This window comes from Telmatherina bonti (genome assembly GCF_933228915.1).
Source record: "Telmatherina bonti genome assembly, chromosome: 1".
Taxonomy (NCBI): Eukaryota; Metazoa; Chordata; class Actinopteri; order Atheriniformes; family Telmatherinidae; genus Telmatherina; species Telmatherina bonti.
The window spans coordinates 30,429,427-30,444,463 of NC_136619.1; the positions used below are offsets into that span (position 1 = coordinate 30,429,427).

The 15,037-nt window shown below is 38.0% G+C and overlaps 1 protein-coding gene across 1 annotated transcript in view; it reads right to left on the reverse strand.

Annotated features, from left to right (window-relative positions):
- LOC306759536 (protein diaphanous homolog 3-like) overlaps positions 1–15,037 on the reverse strand; it is a gene marked incomplete at both ends in the record, with an annotated part of 164,955 nt that overhangs the window by 104,447 nt on the left and 45,471 nt on the right. The window lies entirely within an intron of this gene.

A 15,037-nucleotide genomic window follows, 5' to 3' on the forward strand; every position in this document is an offset into this window, starting at 1 on the left:
AGCCGCAGCTTTACTGCCGCAGTGGAAAACGCTAAAAGTCTCCCGTAGAGAAATCTACAGATAAGTAGAGTAACAGCCACTTTAATAAGATATTTCTCTAAAAAGTTCATATTTGTGTTCATAATGAATAATTTCATGATGTGGGAGAGTGTTAGTCAATACTTCAGTCAAGCTAAAAGGAAATTTTTCCCATACAGCCTGAGAGAAACTAAAAATGTTCACATTAGGTATCTTTATGTTCAACAACTAATTTATGCGCATCTTTACCATTATAAACCCAGTCAAAACCAAATGTTCCCAAAGATGTCAGGAATGTGTGTTTAACAGCGTTACTTTAAGGATTCTAAATATCTTTCATGTCATGCGATGGAGCTGCGATATAACACACTCCACCTCCCACCAATGTCCAGAAGGCGCTGCATGTGATATTGCCACATAAAGTAAAATATTCATTGCCTGATACTGTCTTTAAAATTTTAAAAACAGGCTCACCAAAGACATTAAGGACAGTGTGCGCTTCGTTTGCTGCAGTGAAACTACACCGAATGTAACCAGTTAGCAGCTTCTTGTGTAAATGCTCGCTGTTCTTCAAGTAATGCTGAGAAGCACTTTATTGCAGCACATTGCTTGCTCAAGAGACCGTGAAAGTAAAGTACAGTAAATTATCACATGTAAATGAAACCACTAAAAAATGGGGTTTAAGCATATATTCATAAGTGAATTTAATCTGGAATTTGGTGCTTTAAGATATTAAAATGCAGTTTGGGAAGCCAGCTTTAAAAGCCTCCAGCTTTCCCCATGTAGATGTTGCACTGATCTGCATACCATAACATAAAGCACACACAAACAGATTAAAACCCACACACAACATGTTGTATCAGAGTATTAACCACCTTGTTTCTGCACATATCAATACACTCTGCTGGGTCAAAGAAGTCATGAGTCAAACTCACGTAGTACTGCAAGACACACATCTCTATTGTAAGAGACAAAGTGATAAGATGGAAATCGCATTGCGCTGTGCATACACTTGCACACACATGCACGCTCGCTCCACATCACCTCGGGTGTTATCAGTTAAATCAGCTAATTAGATTGCCCCCCATCCAACATCAACCCTCAATCTCTCTAGCTTTAAAACGGCTCCTCTTCAGGGAAGGCCGCTCATTATACATCAGCCAATTAAAATGTCCTGCAGGGGGTCAGAGGTCACTGGTTAATCAATCAGAGGGAGTGGCGATGGTTGTACTTATCTGATAGCGCTGTCGCCCAGGAAGTGGGAGAGATAAGGATACACTTGTGAGCTCAGAGCAGTGGGGAGTCTGCATCACACAACAAGCTGGAAAGAAGCAAATACTGCAGCAAAGGAGCAGCGCGGCTACAGTTCATTTGTCAGATACGACGATGAGCAGATTTTTCCAACACGCTGCTAGAATACAAAGCTTCGTCTGGGAGAGCGAGCAAAAGAAGAAAAAAAAAAAAAAAGCATGGACTTATAAATGGATATCTTACCAAGCCTGTGTTGTCAGCGCAGGTCTTCATGCTCATTTCTGGTTATTTTTCTTAGATCTAATTAGAAAGAAAGCCGGCAGAATCGTTTTGGACTCTTCCCACCCACTTACACACTCTTTCAACTTTTACAAGCAGGCAAACATTACAGAATGATCCGATCCCCCACAAGCTGAACCGATTTTCTCCTTGTGCTGCAGCCTCCATTAGAAATCTACATTTTACACGTTCCACTCTGCATGTTCTGCATGTGACACAGTCACCGAGTCGTCACGCAGTTTTATTCACTAACAGCAGCTAGTTTTCTCATTTCTGTTTGTTTCTCATTTATATTTAACTTTTTAGATTCATAGTTTAGTTACTATGATCTAAAGTTGGCTTGTATGTGTATGTATATGTGTTAATACTGGCAAGTGCGTATATGTTTGTACGTATGTATGTGTGTGTATGTGTGTGCATAGAGGTGTGTGTGTAAATGTATGTATGTGTATATGTATATGTGTACATATGTATATATATGTGTATATATATATATATTATGTGTGTATACGTGTGTGTATATGTATGTGTATGTATGCGTGTGTATGTGTGTGTATATGTATGTGTGTGCCTGTATGTGTGTATGTATACATCTATAGGTTGTTTTCTTTCTTTTTGTTTTTGGGTTATTTTTTAGTTGTTTTTTTCCTCTCCCTTTTCTCTCCCTTTATCTCTTTCCCTTTTCTTATGAGGTGTTTCTTCTCCTTTCTCTTTCTGTCTTTTGTCTGTCCTCTCTGGTCCAGCAGTACAAACTCTACAATTCAAACAACAATACAAAATAAACATAGAAATAAAATAAAAATTCAGAAAGTCAGGGGGATCATTATATCTATAAAGCTTCCCTTGGCAGAGAAAATTTGCTCAGCAGAACACAGCATCCAAACCATCATTCTGCTTGCCTAAATGCTGGACAAGACAAAAAAAAAAAAGAAGAAAAAAGAAAAAAAAAAGAAATCTACATTTTGTTTTGTGCTGCTATAACCACATTAAAGTCAGTTGATTCTTTTTGCAGGGTTGTTCACATTATAAAAATCAACGCGACCACCATCAGACTGCAGCGTTGTGACGTTGTGACGTCATACGTAGCACACTGTGCTTACGGGAAATACAGACACTACATGTTAGTAAGCGTGTATCCATTTTGAGGTAGTTTTGATATCTGAGCCCACAAAATAATGATATATCATTCTGCCCCGTTTGCCAGTGCAGAATTCTGCCTCCTCCATCACAGAATGTTGACATTAGGCTCACTTCAATGATGTAAACGTTAGATGAAATGAAACCGGAGCATTCAGGCCGATGATGATTTCAGCAAGATTAATATGAACTGGTTTTAAGTGGGTAGAATCAGTCGTCTTTACTGAAAACTATTTTCTCAAGGAGAAATAAAACAGCAGCACTGGACATCCAAAGGAGAGACAAATCTCTGGAAAAATCTGGAGTAATGTGTTGTATGTGGGAAAACGCCTCCCCGTTATGTAAGTTTATTGCAAGCCAGCTCAGACCAGAAAGTGTCCCACTTCATTTTAATCTTTTCCAGCTTAAATGGAGCTCAGGAAGCAGCTTCCATTCCGAATTATACGTCTCGAGCCTCATAAATAGACAAAAATCACTTTGGATTCAGTTAAAAAAAATGAATGCTTTAATGTAAAGCTGCACAATACAGTGCATGAGCATTGCCAACATAATGAACATGTGTGCAGCAGTCACATAGTGGGTCCTGCAGTGTAGGAGGCAAATGAACTCAGCTAGTTCTCATCAACTTCAAGGATACCTGACAAAGTCCAATTCAGATTTGCACATAGAATTAAATATGTATTCAGAGCACAGCACAATGAATGCAAGCAATAAAAGATGACAAGCATTACTCTCATGTACATACAAAAAGCAAACTAGTACCATTCACTAGAGGTAAGATCAGGGCAGCGTAACTTAAAGTGCTTTTCAAGTCAACTGTAGAAAATGACTGTTTTGGTTTTTTTTTGGTTTTTTTTGTTTTTTTTAAATATCACAACATATATCGCAGTTAGAAAAAAAAAGTTTCAGTTTCCATGCAGACCTACTGTAATGCTGTAATAGATAAAACCTACTTCCACTTATGTGAACCATCTAAACAATGTGGTGGAGATGAAGATAGTAGAAGGAATATGTATGAAAACCAGACTAAAGACATTGGACTTGTTTCTTATTCTTCTTTTTTTCCTAATGTAATACACTGCTGGGGAAGTACATTCTGGATAATTCCCACAATAACGGCAAAAAAAACCAAAAACAAACAAACAAGTTTATTTGTGTTTCTGGCAAAAACATCAGCGGGAGGTTTATTATTTCCTCAGCAAAAGCAATGTTTAGTGGTGAGGTCATTTGGGGATACAGTGCTGCACTTGTAAGAGTTCTCTACTCTTTTCAATTGTTATAATTCTGCTGGTTGGTTTTGATCCGATTTGTGCAACAGTTTAAAGACACTTGACAGCGTGGAACACCGCACACACACACATTTCCCAAACAGCAGCCCTTCCTTCCCACATGGCAGTATCAGTGAATTCTGCCATCAAAGCACTAAAGGGAGTGGTGGATGAAATGAAAATGCTGTGAAGAGCATGACTGATGCTGTACATGACAGGCAGGCCTCAGAGACAAGCAAGTTACACCTCAAATTCACCCCCTTCTCTCTCTCACACACACACACACACACACACACACGCACACGCACACACACCTCCCTCCTTCTCCTTGGCCCCTTTCACTCCCACCACCACTTCATCTTATCAGCCTGGATTTCTAATCAGAGAAAACAGCTTACTGGAACTAGTGTGCTTTCTTTTTTTTTTTCCTCAAACACACCCATACACAGAACATACACACACATACATACATACACACACACACACACACACACACACACACACACACACACACACACACACACACACACACACACACACACACACAAGATCCAAATAGTACGGTCAAATTACAGCATACTATAGCCAGTATCTAACACTAAAGTCAAAGATGTTATCAAGTAACGTAAAGAACTGTCAGAAGAATGGTTAGCATGCCTTCTCGCCTGAGGGACTTTCTTCCTGATCCATAACCAGTGCTTTGTCTTTAAACAGCACACAACTCAGGTTTCAGCTTGGAAGATGAAACCCCATGTGCAGCCTGCAGATCAGGGCAGGAGTAAATGTTTGATGTTTAACCCCTGCAACAAATGTCATTTTGATTGCTTTTAATCAACCCATCCTGAGCTGGGTTCAACTTTGATTACGGATGAATTAAAGACGGCCTCTGAATGGGATTTTGACTGTAAGTGCACAAAAGAAGACATCATCTGGAGAACAGAGTTTAGTTTGTCTCTACTTTTTACTTTATCTGAAACAGATAGATGTAATTGCTGATATGTGTGAAAGGAGACTGAATCTAACTTCTAGCTAACTAACTTGGTGTTTGACTTTTGATAGCTTGATGTGAAAACATATTCCGTATGAATGTTGCCGTCATTACAGAGCCCGCTCAAGGCAGGACTGATGAACATTTGTCTAACATTAGTGTTTTGTGTGTAAGTAAAGAGGCTGATAGGATGGTTTAAATCCACTGATACACATATGGGCCAGCGATGGAGGTAGTCATGGAGCCCACTTGGTGAGTATGTGTTAAGTGGGAGGCTAAGCATGTTTCATAATGCTCTCACAGCAATGCTGTAGTCACTCCCCTTATTCTGTGACGCTCCCTCTCTCTGAATACACACACTAATTAAAGACTGAGTTGCCTCGGTTCAGTCTGTTTAAATTATCAGAAGCAACAGGGAGTGCAAAAAGGGCGAGAGGAATTTTCAGAAACAGCAAAGCCCCTCTATGCCAAGAAAAACAGCTCTTAATAAAGATAGCGGGTGTGTAATGTCACATTACCTTATTGAATCAATCTCCTTATTGAAGAGGCAGCTAATGTCACCATCGCACTTAATGAAGTGTTGTGTCCACATCATTTGACTTAACAGTCTGCAACCAAAATCTAAACATCTCTAAAATACTTACTTTTATCATTGAATAGCAGGAAAGCAGAATAACATTTTTATTGTATAATGATGACACCTGAGCAGCATAATATTTAAGTGTTCAAAGTAAAGCAGAAATCTGGTTGTAAGGTTAATAGACTGTAGAAGGACTGGACCGATATTCACAACAGAAAACAAGAATCGCAGCACTGGGAATAACAACAAAACAACAACCACCAAAGTAATTGCTTTCTTTATGTCTTGCTCTAATAAAAAGGCCTGAAAATCTACAGAGTACTTCCAAATGTGAGGATGTATACACAGTTGTTTGGAAGTAGGGCTCAGTAGGCCTCAATAATAAAATAAAATTATTTTGCATACTATGATTTGCAACAAGTGTTTCAATATGATTTTAAAAGTTTACATTTTCTCCTCTATTAATTTGGTTCATTTTAATGCTGTAAATGTCTGAGTCTGTGCAAAATCTAATCATCATCACAGCTTGCCTTCACATGTTAACAAGGTGTTTCTAGCTTAAGTATCTTTTAAAACCATATGCCTGCTAAAGACCACATTTCATGGGTTCTGCTCTGCTTTTTACTTCTTGATGGTTGATTTTTTTAAGTTAATTAGAATTTTTTTTTTTTTTTTTTATAGCTTCCAGAAAGAGAATGATGTTATCCCAGGACAGAAGGGCACACAAAACTTCTCCAACACAAACAAACATGTGAAGATAAGTATTTTTGACTGGCTAAGAAGGCTAGTAAAAGATGCAATCTGAGGAGTACAGCAGTCATATAAATGTTGTGGGTAATTTATTTGGAAAAAGAAAGTATTTCCCACTCAGTGTAGAGAACTGGAACCATTAAGAAGACGTACTGTAAAATGGCATCATTCCCATCAAAATGGTGAGCATCTGTGCTTCATTTTTAATAAAACAAATACACAAAGCAACTTTGTTAGCAAAGCCAACCCAAAATAAGTAAAAAAAATGATAACATTTATTCCCACTACAGCTGATTCATTTGACTGATTGACTAATATTGTTTTTTTGTTTTTTATTACTCTACCAAGCTGCACAATATGTACTTTGATGTGTTTAAATATTCCCTAAAGGACTGTTAATACTGAATTCAACACTATTATGTATAAAGAGAAACTAAAATCAGCAAACTGTTAAAAAAGAAAGATGACAAGAAGTTTAATGGCACAAACTTTTACATTTATAATACAGACCTGGCTCATAAGCTTTTAACAAAAAACAGTAAAAGTGTACCTGTGTTGCTTTGGTTTCTTGTTGTTGTTAATTTTAATTTTTAGTAACCCCACCCCCCACTATCCTCCAGTTCTCCTCTGGTGTTATACCAAGAAATACATGTCTGCTATGGGAAGAAATAAATCCTCCCCGTCATTCTGGTAATTTTATTACTACTTAAAATGAAAATTTCACATTCAGCTTCCATCCCCTTAACACAAGCTTGATGCACCAACTCCGCGTCGCCATCCTTTTTCCAGTCTCTCCTGTGACAACAGCACGTAGAGAGGTTTCTGGATGGGCGGGGGAGGAGCTGCTGTGACTGACAGAAGCCAAACTACAAAGAAAATTAAACACAGATGGCTTGAAACAATGCTGTGACAGTATATATATATAGCACATCAAACATTTCTGGACTGATCGAGTATATTGGATACGTCACCCACCCCTCGCCATGTAAGAAGTTGAAACCAATAAAATCCAGTTGAGCTGAATCAAACATCCAATTAATTCAAGGTGGATTAAATCCGGAGAGTTAACAAGCCCATCTTGCTCACTTCTACAGGCTGCAGAAGATTGTTGTTGTGGGGGAAAAAAAAGCAGTTTTGAAGCAAGAAAAAAAAAAAAAAAGTCCAATGGGCCCATCTAAGTTCCCCTCTTGTCTACATTAAACAGATGAGGACTAATGGAAACCAGGCTTGATGACAGATGTAAAAATAAATTAGCAGTGAAAGTCTATGATGTTATTATCATTCTGGTTTTATTTTGGCAGTCTACATGTGTTAACACAGATTCGACTAACAGCCCGTGCTTGGAAGTGCTGCTTACGGCTGCAGCATTTGTGTCAAGTTGGTCAACAGTTTTTATGAGGCAAGCAGGACAGAAAAAGTGTGACTGAATGCTTCAACGGCACACACGGTTATCCTGTTTTTGTCTGCCTTTGTTTCCGAAGAGACTCTTGTCTTGATGAGACCTCATTATTTAAACCATGATATAGTGACATGATTGTCTCGGTTGGAGAAAGCAAATAAGCGCACAGCGAGGGGAAAGTTGAGAGGGGAGGAGTCTTCAAAGGGTAATTAATTCACCGTGTTCTTTCTAATAACTAATCAGCGCACTCTTGCAGGTAAAGTATAAAATAACTGCCATTAAGGGAGTTTCTGTGATGCAGTTCATTGGAGAGGTCTTGCAAACACCACACTTACACACACACTTACACACACACACACACACACACACACACACACACACACACACACACACACACACACACACACACACACACACACACACACACACACACAGCCATGCATGTGACTTTAGAGGATATAACATCTATATTCAACTATAAACTCAAATCTGCCTAATCTTAACCTCAGCTACCTCACACTCGCTTTAAAAGATATATTTACATTAAAAATTGAATATAAGTTACAACCATTTTTTTTTCCTTCCTCCATTAGAAAGACATGTCCCACAATGAAGCGTAGGCAGATTAGTGTCCTCACAATGCAAGGAATACCACAAACCCACACACACACATATCTATATACTTTTATATATTATTCACACACACCATCGCCTGAAGCCAAATCCACTACAAGACATCGGATGCACAGGAGGGGGGTTGTCTGCAGCAAGTGAACAAATCCACCATTCTGACACATCTGTCAACTCTACAGTCAGCAGAGGGGAGAAGAACAGTCAGACAGGCTGCACAGTTTGACTGTTGACTCGCTGCATGGTTCAGATTCCTTTAAGTCTTGAACTTCAGTCAGCCTGACAAAAACATACAAGGAAGCACAAGAGATATCAGGAAGACATCCACTTGTCATTTGGACAACGAGCATCTGCCCTCACCTTTTCCTCTCTGCGTTATCAATGCGCACAATCCGGCCATGCTGCATAGCAGTGAGAGGGGGCAGCTAGTTATTGCGTATGAAGTATCCTCTTCCCCCCACCGGGTGTGCGAGCGCCAGTGAGTGTAAGAAAAGAGAGGAAGACCAGTGTAATGAAGTGAAGGAGCTGTGTTGTGAGTGAGCTAATCAAAGTGAACCATGCAGGGCCACCTCTCCCTGTGATCCAGACTAGATGACCCAGGGCCATAATTAGTCTGAGACTTTCATTCTGATAGCAGCAAATTAACAGACTTCATTAGGCTTCTCTCTCCTCTCTCCATCTCTTCCTGCAGAAAGCAAAATCACTAAAAGTGCTTCTGTATGTTCAACAACATCTAGAAAATCCCAGTCTACTCTCCTTCATCACGAAATGAACAGAGATAAGGAAAAATGTGTTGAAAAATAAATTGGGATATGCAAACAGAAGCTCCCTGATGCTATATCTAAAGATTCAGCATTGATTACAAGTTTCTGTTAATCAGTGTGTACTGGCGTGTGTGTGTGTGTGTGTGGGGGGAGGGGGGGCGATCAGTTTAAACAGCGTTTCTATTCTCAGGTGAATACTGCCCTCTATAGGCCAGTTGAAGACCCGCAAATGGCCTTTTAATATGTGTGTATGCATGTGTGAGCTAAAATGAGTATTTTCTGACTGCTCTGTCATATCAGGTTTGAGGCATTGTTATCTCCATTTCATTTCACTGTGACAGCACCAGTCTGATCTGAACAGTTGTTAAGCCCACCCTAACATTTCCCAAGTCATTCAATGGATTGATGACAGCCTAAATCACTCACCTCTGCAGTCATTTGTTTTGCTTTACCCCTCCCCACGCTCTCTGTTTTCTTCCCTATGCTTCCTGCACTTGCAACACCCCCCCCACCGCCCTCCCTCCCCTCTGCATAAACAGACCTGCATGTATGAATGACAAATCACATCAGAAAATAGTCGCATTGGCAAATACGTTTTTAACGAGTCTGCCCATTACTGTGGTGATATGAGAACATAAAAACACAAATTGGAACCAAATCTATGTGCTGATGCTCGAGAAAGCGAAGCAAAAGAAACAACATACGATGAAGGAGGGAAGGAAAGTGAAGAGGAGAAAAGCAGGTTGACCATAAAGGAAAAAGATCAAACTGCATTGGAAATATATGTAATTGTACACCGACACCTGCAGTATGCATGCATGAACAAAATAAATGACGTTGTCGAAAATCTAATACATAAATGTACAACTGAGACTCGTTGCTCATTTAGATCTTCCTCTTCAACAACAATGAGAAAAGCCCTTAACGATTATACGTATGATCATATCTGACAGAATGGCAGAAATTTTCTGGAGACATATGAAAACTCGTTATTGGACTTTTCTGTGCTCCTATAAATGTCAAAGTGTGAGATGTGAAGAGAAAAACAGAAGAACAAGCGAGCCAGACATATGGAAGCGAAAGTCCATACATATATATACACACACACACACACACACACACACACACACCACTGAGAAGCAACACTAACTGCCAAACAGCATGATATGGACATCCTGCTGTTAGCCTCAAATACTTAAAGTGGTTCAAAACAAACTATATTTAAAGTGTTTAAAGTCACGTTAGGTGCTAATTATATCTGCTGCTCTCAGCGAGCCCCACCCCCTCTCTGCAACATCTAGCCTCCATTTTCCTTTACAGAAATCTGACAAGAATTGCTATTTTACGACAAACTGAACGTAAACAAGAAGAAAGAAGAAAATGAGGAACTTTAAGCCTCAGCCGCAGAGTCCATTTTCTTTTAAAGGCCACCACCTACCACCATTTTTTATGTCCTCTTATTCCCTCCTTCTCCAGTCCTCAATCCCCTCATAATTCCTGTGATGTTGTCCACCAACATCCTGAGCTCCTTTTTGTCTTCTTGTTATTCAAACCCTTATCAACTTCTCTACACAACACACCACAAAAGCTTTTGCAGCAAAACACCCTCAACCTGCGAGCAAGAAATATTAATCATCGAGGATAAATTAAGTGGCTCCAATTTAGATGTATCCTCACTGTTACTGTAGTTGAGATAGGCAGAGCAGAAGCGTGGCTTTGAATGATCATGACTCTTTTATGTGTCACATAGTTTGACGAGTCACTAAGCCGTCAGCTCGGACGGTGGGAGCTATCCCTTCCCTTCCTTAAACCGCCCGTACAAGCTTAAAGCCCTCCCACACACAACCACTATATCCATCAACTTTTTTTTTTTTGTTTTTTTTTTTACAAATATCTGTGTGCAGACTGACACAAACCCACACAAACATGTCTTCTTCCTCGGTCATTATATCCATATGGAAACAGGCTGTCTAATTATCTTTTACAGCAGGCTGGAAGTTGTAACAGAGCTCGTCTTTCCTCAACTTTCTCCGTAACAGGCCACAGTGATCTGGAGAGCCTGACATCCACTAAGAGCACAGCCTTAATTCCATAGTAAATCACATCTAAAAAGAAAAAGAAAAAAAACCTCAAAGCATTTAATGTCCCAATCCTTATGTTTATTCCCTTTAAAATACCAAACTGCAAACTTTTACTAGCTTAATTTTGACTTATGATTAGCGCTAATTCAAAACAAACATACAACGATGAGACAAGTCAAAATTAGTAAATAAGCATATTTCTAATATGTAATTAAGCAGTAGGACATTTAAGAAACACAAGCAGCAAATGAGAGCAGAGAGAAACACCAATGCCGATTAGCAATCGGAACATTTAGGATTACACTGTTTGCAGGGATGAAACTAAAGCAACATCCCAGCATACCCAGAGCTATCAAATCACTGGTCTAAATATATAATGCAAACAATAGGACCACAATGTTATGTAAAGTTACATTTTAACAAAGTAGAAGTAAGGCAGAGACATTTCATCACCACTTTGGCTTATCTACCATCTAACACATCTTGGATTCAAAAATAATAACAATAATAGTCATCATAATAATCAATATTTATGTAACAGCCTGTGCCTGAGGAATCTCGAGTTGGCAAATAACCACAGATCCAATAGTACTTTAGTCAGTCTATAAGGGCATTTTGGGCTCATTGATATTTATCAATATTTATAATTGAAGACTGAGAATGCAAAATGCGGTTAGCGTGGGGCTAACAAACTTTATTTCTTTGTGTCATTCTGACTGTAGAGCACAAAGCTTAAATGTACCAGATATTCTATAGTATATTCTACTCTACATAGTACATAAAACAGAGGACAATAGAAACAAAAAATATAAAAATAAGTTAACTAATTTTATATGGAATTGACAGACAAGACACCATAACTATTTACTAGGCAGCAAACATAACATTAGGTAGGTATATGGAAGTCATTAAATAGCCTTATTTGAAATAAATCTGTTCAGAGTAATAATCTGCAGTGATTTGGAAAGAATTACAATATTATAAGTAACTAATATGAGATGCCAAATAGATTTAATAAACTCTTTTTTTCAGTGTTGGATCAAATATGGCATAAAAAAATCCAAGCCCCGGCAACAACCACTAACTTTGCAATAGAATGAAATCATAATAAAAATGTTCTTAATACTTGTAAATGAAAAGAAGGTTAGTGACATAGTCAGTTATTAAAATATGTTATTGATGGGATTTAAAAGCCACTTACTTACATATTTAACTTGTTACTACAAATGGGTCAATTTATCAATAAAATGAAAACAGCCAAAGTTATTCCATTGTTCAAAACAAGAGAAAAGCACAATTTCAACAATTATAGACCAGTTTCTCTTCTCCCATAATTCTCAGAACATTTGGAAAATTAGGTAATAAAAGATTAGGAAGCTTCATTGAAACTAACAACCTGCTTTCACAGTCAGTATGGATTCAGAAGTAAGCAGTCAACTTCGCACACGCTGACTGAACTAAAGGAATGGCAGAAATTGCTCAAGTTCATCTTGTTCGCTGATGACACACACATAATAATTGGCAGAGGCGAAACTCTGAAGCAACTTTTGGAAACAGTCTACAAATATCTCGGCTTGACATAAATAAGGTACTCTATCTTTTAATCCTGATAAGACTACGTTTATGATATTCAGCAACAGTAAAATAATTCAGTGTATTTAGATAAATGGTTTTCATACAAAAATGGTTCAATAAATTACATTTTTAGGGGTGATCACAAATGACCAAGTTTGCTGGAAATCCCATATTATATACACCTGCAACGACCTAACAAGTTTATTCATAATAGCTCTAGTATGAAACTTTATTTTTACATCTATAGTTTTTTATATTCTTTTTTTTATTTTGTGTGACCTTTTAATTTTTGTTTACTTTGTTGTTTTGCTGGAATATTTTCAAACTACAGTTTGAAACAAAGGAATAATCATCCTCACATATTTGCAGATTCCTATGGTGGAACTTAAAGGAATTTTATCATGATGGAAAAGAAACTTCATCTTTTTTCTCTAATATAGAATCAGATACACTTTTATTTCATGGCTGTGTACTTCCACATGAACACTCATTTTTTAAAAGTTGTATTCTTCTAACGCCTCTCCATTTCTGTCGGTCTCTCATCTTGCAGGGCAGCAACTTTGCAGCAGAGTCTGGTTATTAGCACATGCTTGTATCCTGAGGAGAAATGGCAAACTGATTTTGTGATCTTTGAGGGTTTCATCTAATTGGATGTTATTTATTAGCTGAAAATAAGCCCTGGGAAAGGGCAGCTCTCATGTTGTTGCTCATTTTCCAAAAGCTATAGCAACAAATCCATCTCTCTGTCATCTTTGATAAGTAGAGATGGAAAGAAAGATCTTGTTTATTCCAGGCATCAATTAAGATACACATGTATGAACATAATAAAAGACAAAACTGCACAGGAATAAGTACACATGCTTGACAGTTTCACATATGGACGATAATAATATGTGAGAAAAATAAAACTCTATTTGTTTATTCTACCTAGAAATAAAGAATTAATGTGTGCATAACAGAGAAGCAAACAACGTGCAAGCAGTTCTCAGATCATTTTTTTTGTGTACAAGGACGCTCCTGATCATTTAAAGCTGATTATAGTCAGAATAATAATCTATCCCAGCATATATCTGTCAATAATTTTTAGGGATGAAGGCTGGTTATAATCTACACAGAGACCTGCCATCTAACACCAATAACCAACTAAATTTGTCTTAATGTTAATGATATGAATCCTAAATTTACCCTGTGTATCCGAGCGGATGCATTTCACTTGTCACAGCATGCTGCGTCATTATGTTTACAGGGTGAGACAGACGGTGAACAAAGTCAGGCAGGATGAGAGGCAGCAGTCCTCCGATACGTTTTAAATGTATATAAAAAGTTGAGATATGGATACCGAGAACGGCTCTTTTTATTTCTGTGACTCGTGGACATGTTTTGACATAACACAATCAATGATTTGTTAAGTTCACTTTCTTTGTAAGTCTGACAAGCACTTAGTTGAACGACTGTATGCTAAAGTTTTAAAGTCATTGCAGTCAAGATGACTTATTTCATAATTAAATACAATTTTAGTTTTAATATCTCAAATTTACTCTTCAATATCCAGTATCCATCTCTTTTCTATTCCAGTTTTACTGCTATTCAGGGTCACAATGGGACTGGAGCCTATCCCAGCTGCCAATGGGACAAAAGACAGGGGACACCATGGACAGATCACTAGTCCATCGCAGAGGCAAACAAGCATGCACACACACTCATTCCTCATAAAATCAATGTATCAATCATCAACGGTGCATGCAGATGCAAAGAGAGCATTCAAACGCCACAGAAAAATGAGATTTCAGATTAAAATTTGGCACCTTTTTCTTGTGAGGTGACGACAAACACCCCACCAGCAAAGAAAACAGGCACAAAATGTCACCAGGCTACAGCTGTTACAGAAAGTCCAGTCCCAACTAGTTGATGACAAACATGACAGCAACTCTGAAGAGTTTAAAAAAACAGCAAACTCTTAATGAAGAAACAATGCTAAATTTCACAGAATCTTCACTAATTTAATTTTCTGTTTTCACTTCAGAATTTAAACATCAATATTTATTTGAATAATCCATGAGAATACATGAGAATGTGGCACTCATGGTGGAAAAATGAGGATGTCACGGTGCTGAAATAAGTTTTACATATAAACATGAATGTCTCAGCAGGTCTTTCTGAAATGACTTCATTATTGTTAAATTTTAAATGGCAAGAAGCAGCTTAGTGGGTTAGAATTAAAAGAAAATTACTCACCTTTTGTTTCTGTTCCAGCACAAACATGAAGGCCAATCATGCAGCCAAGCAGAAGTTGCAAGAAAAAGAAATATGACAAAAG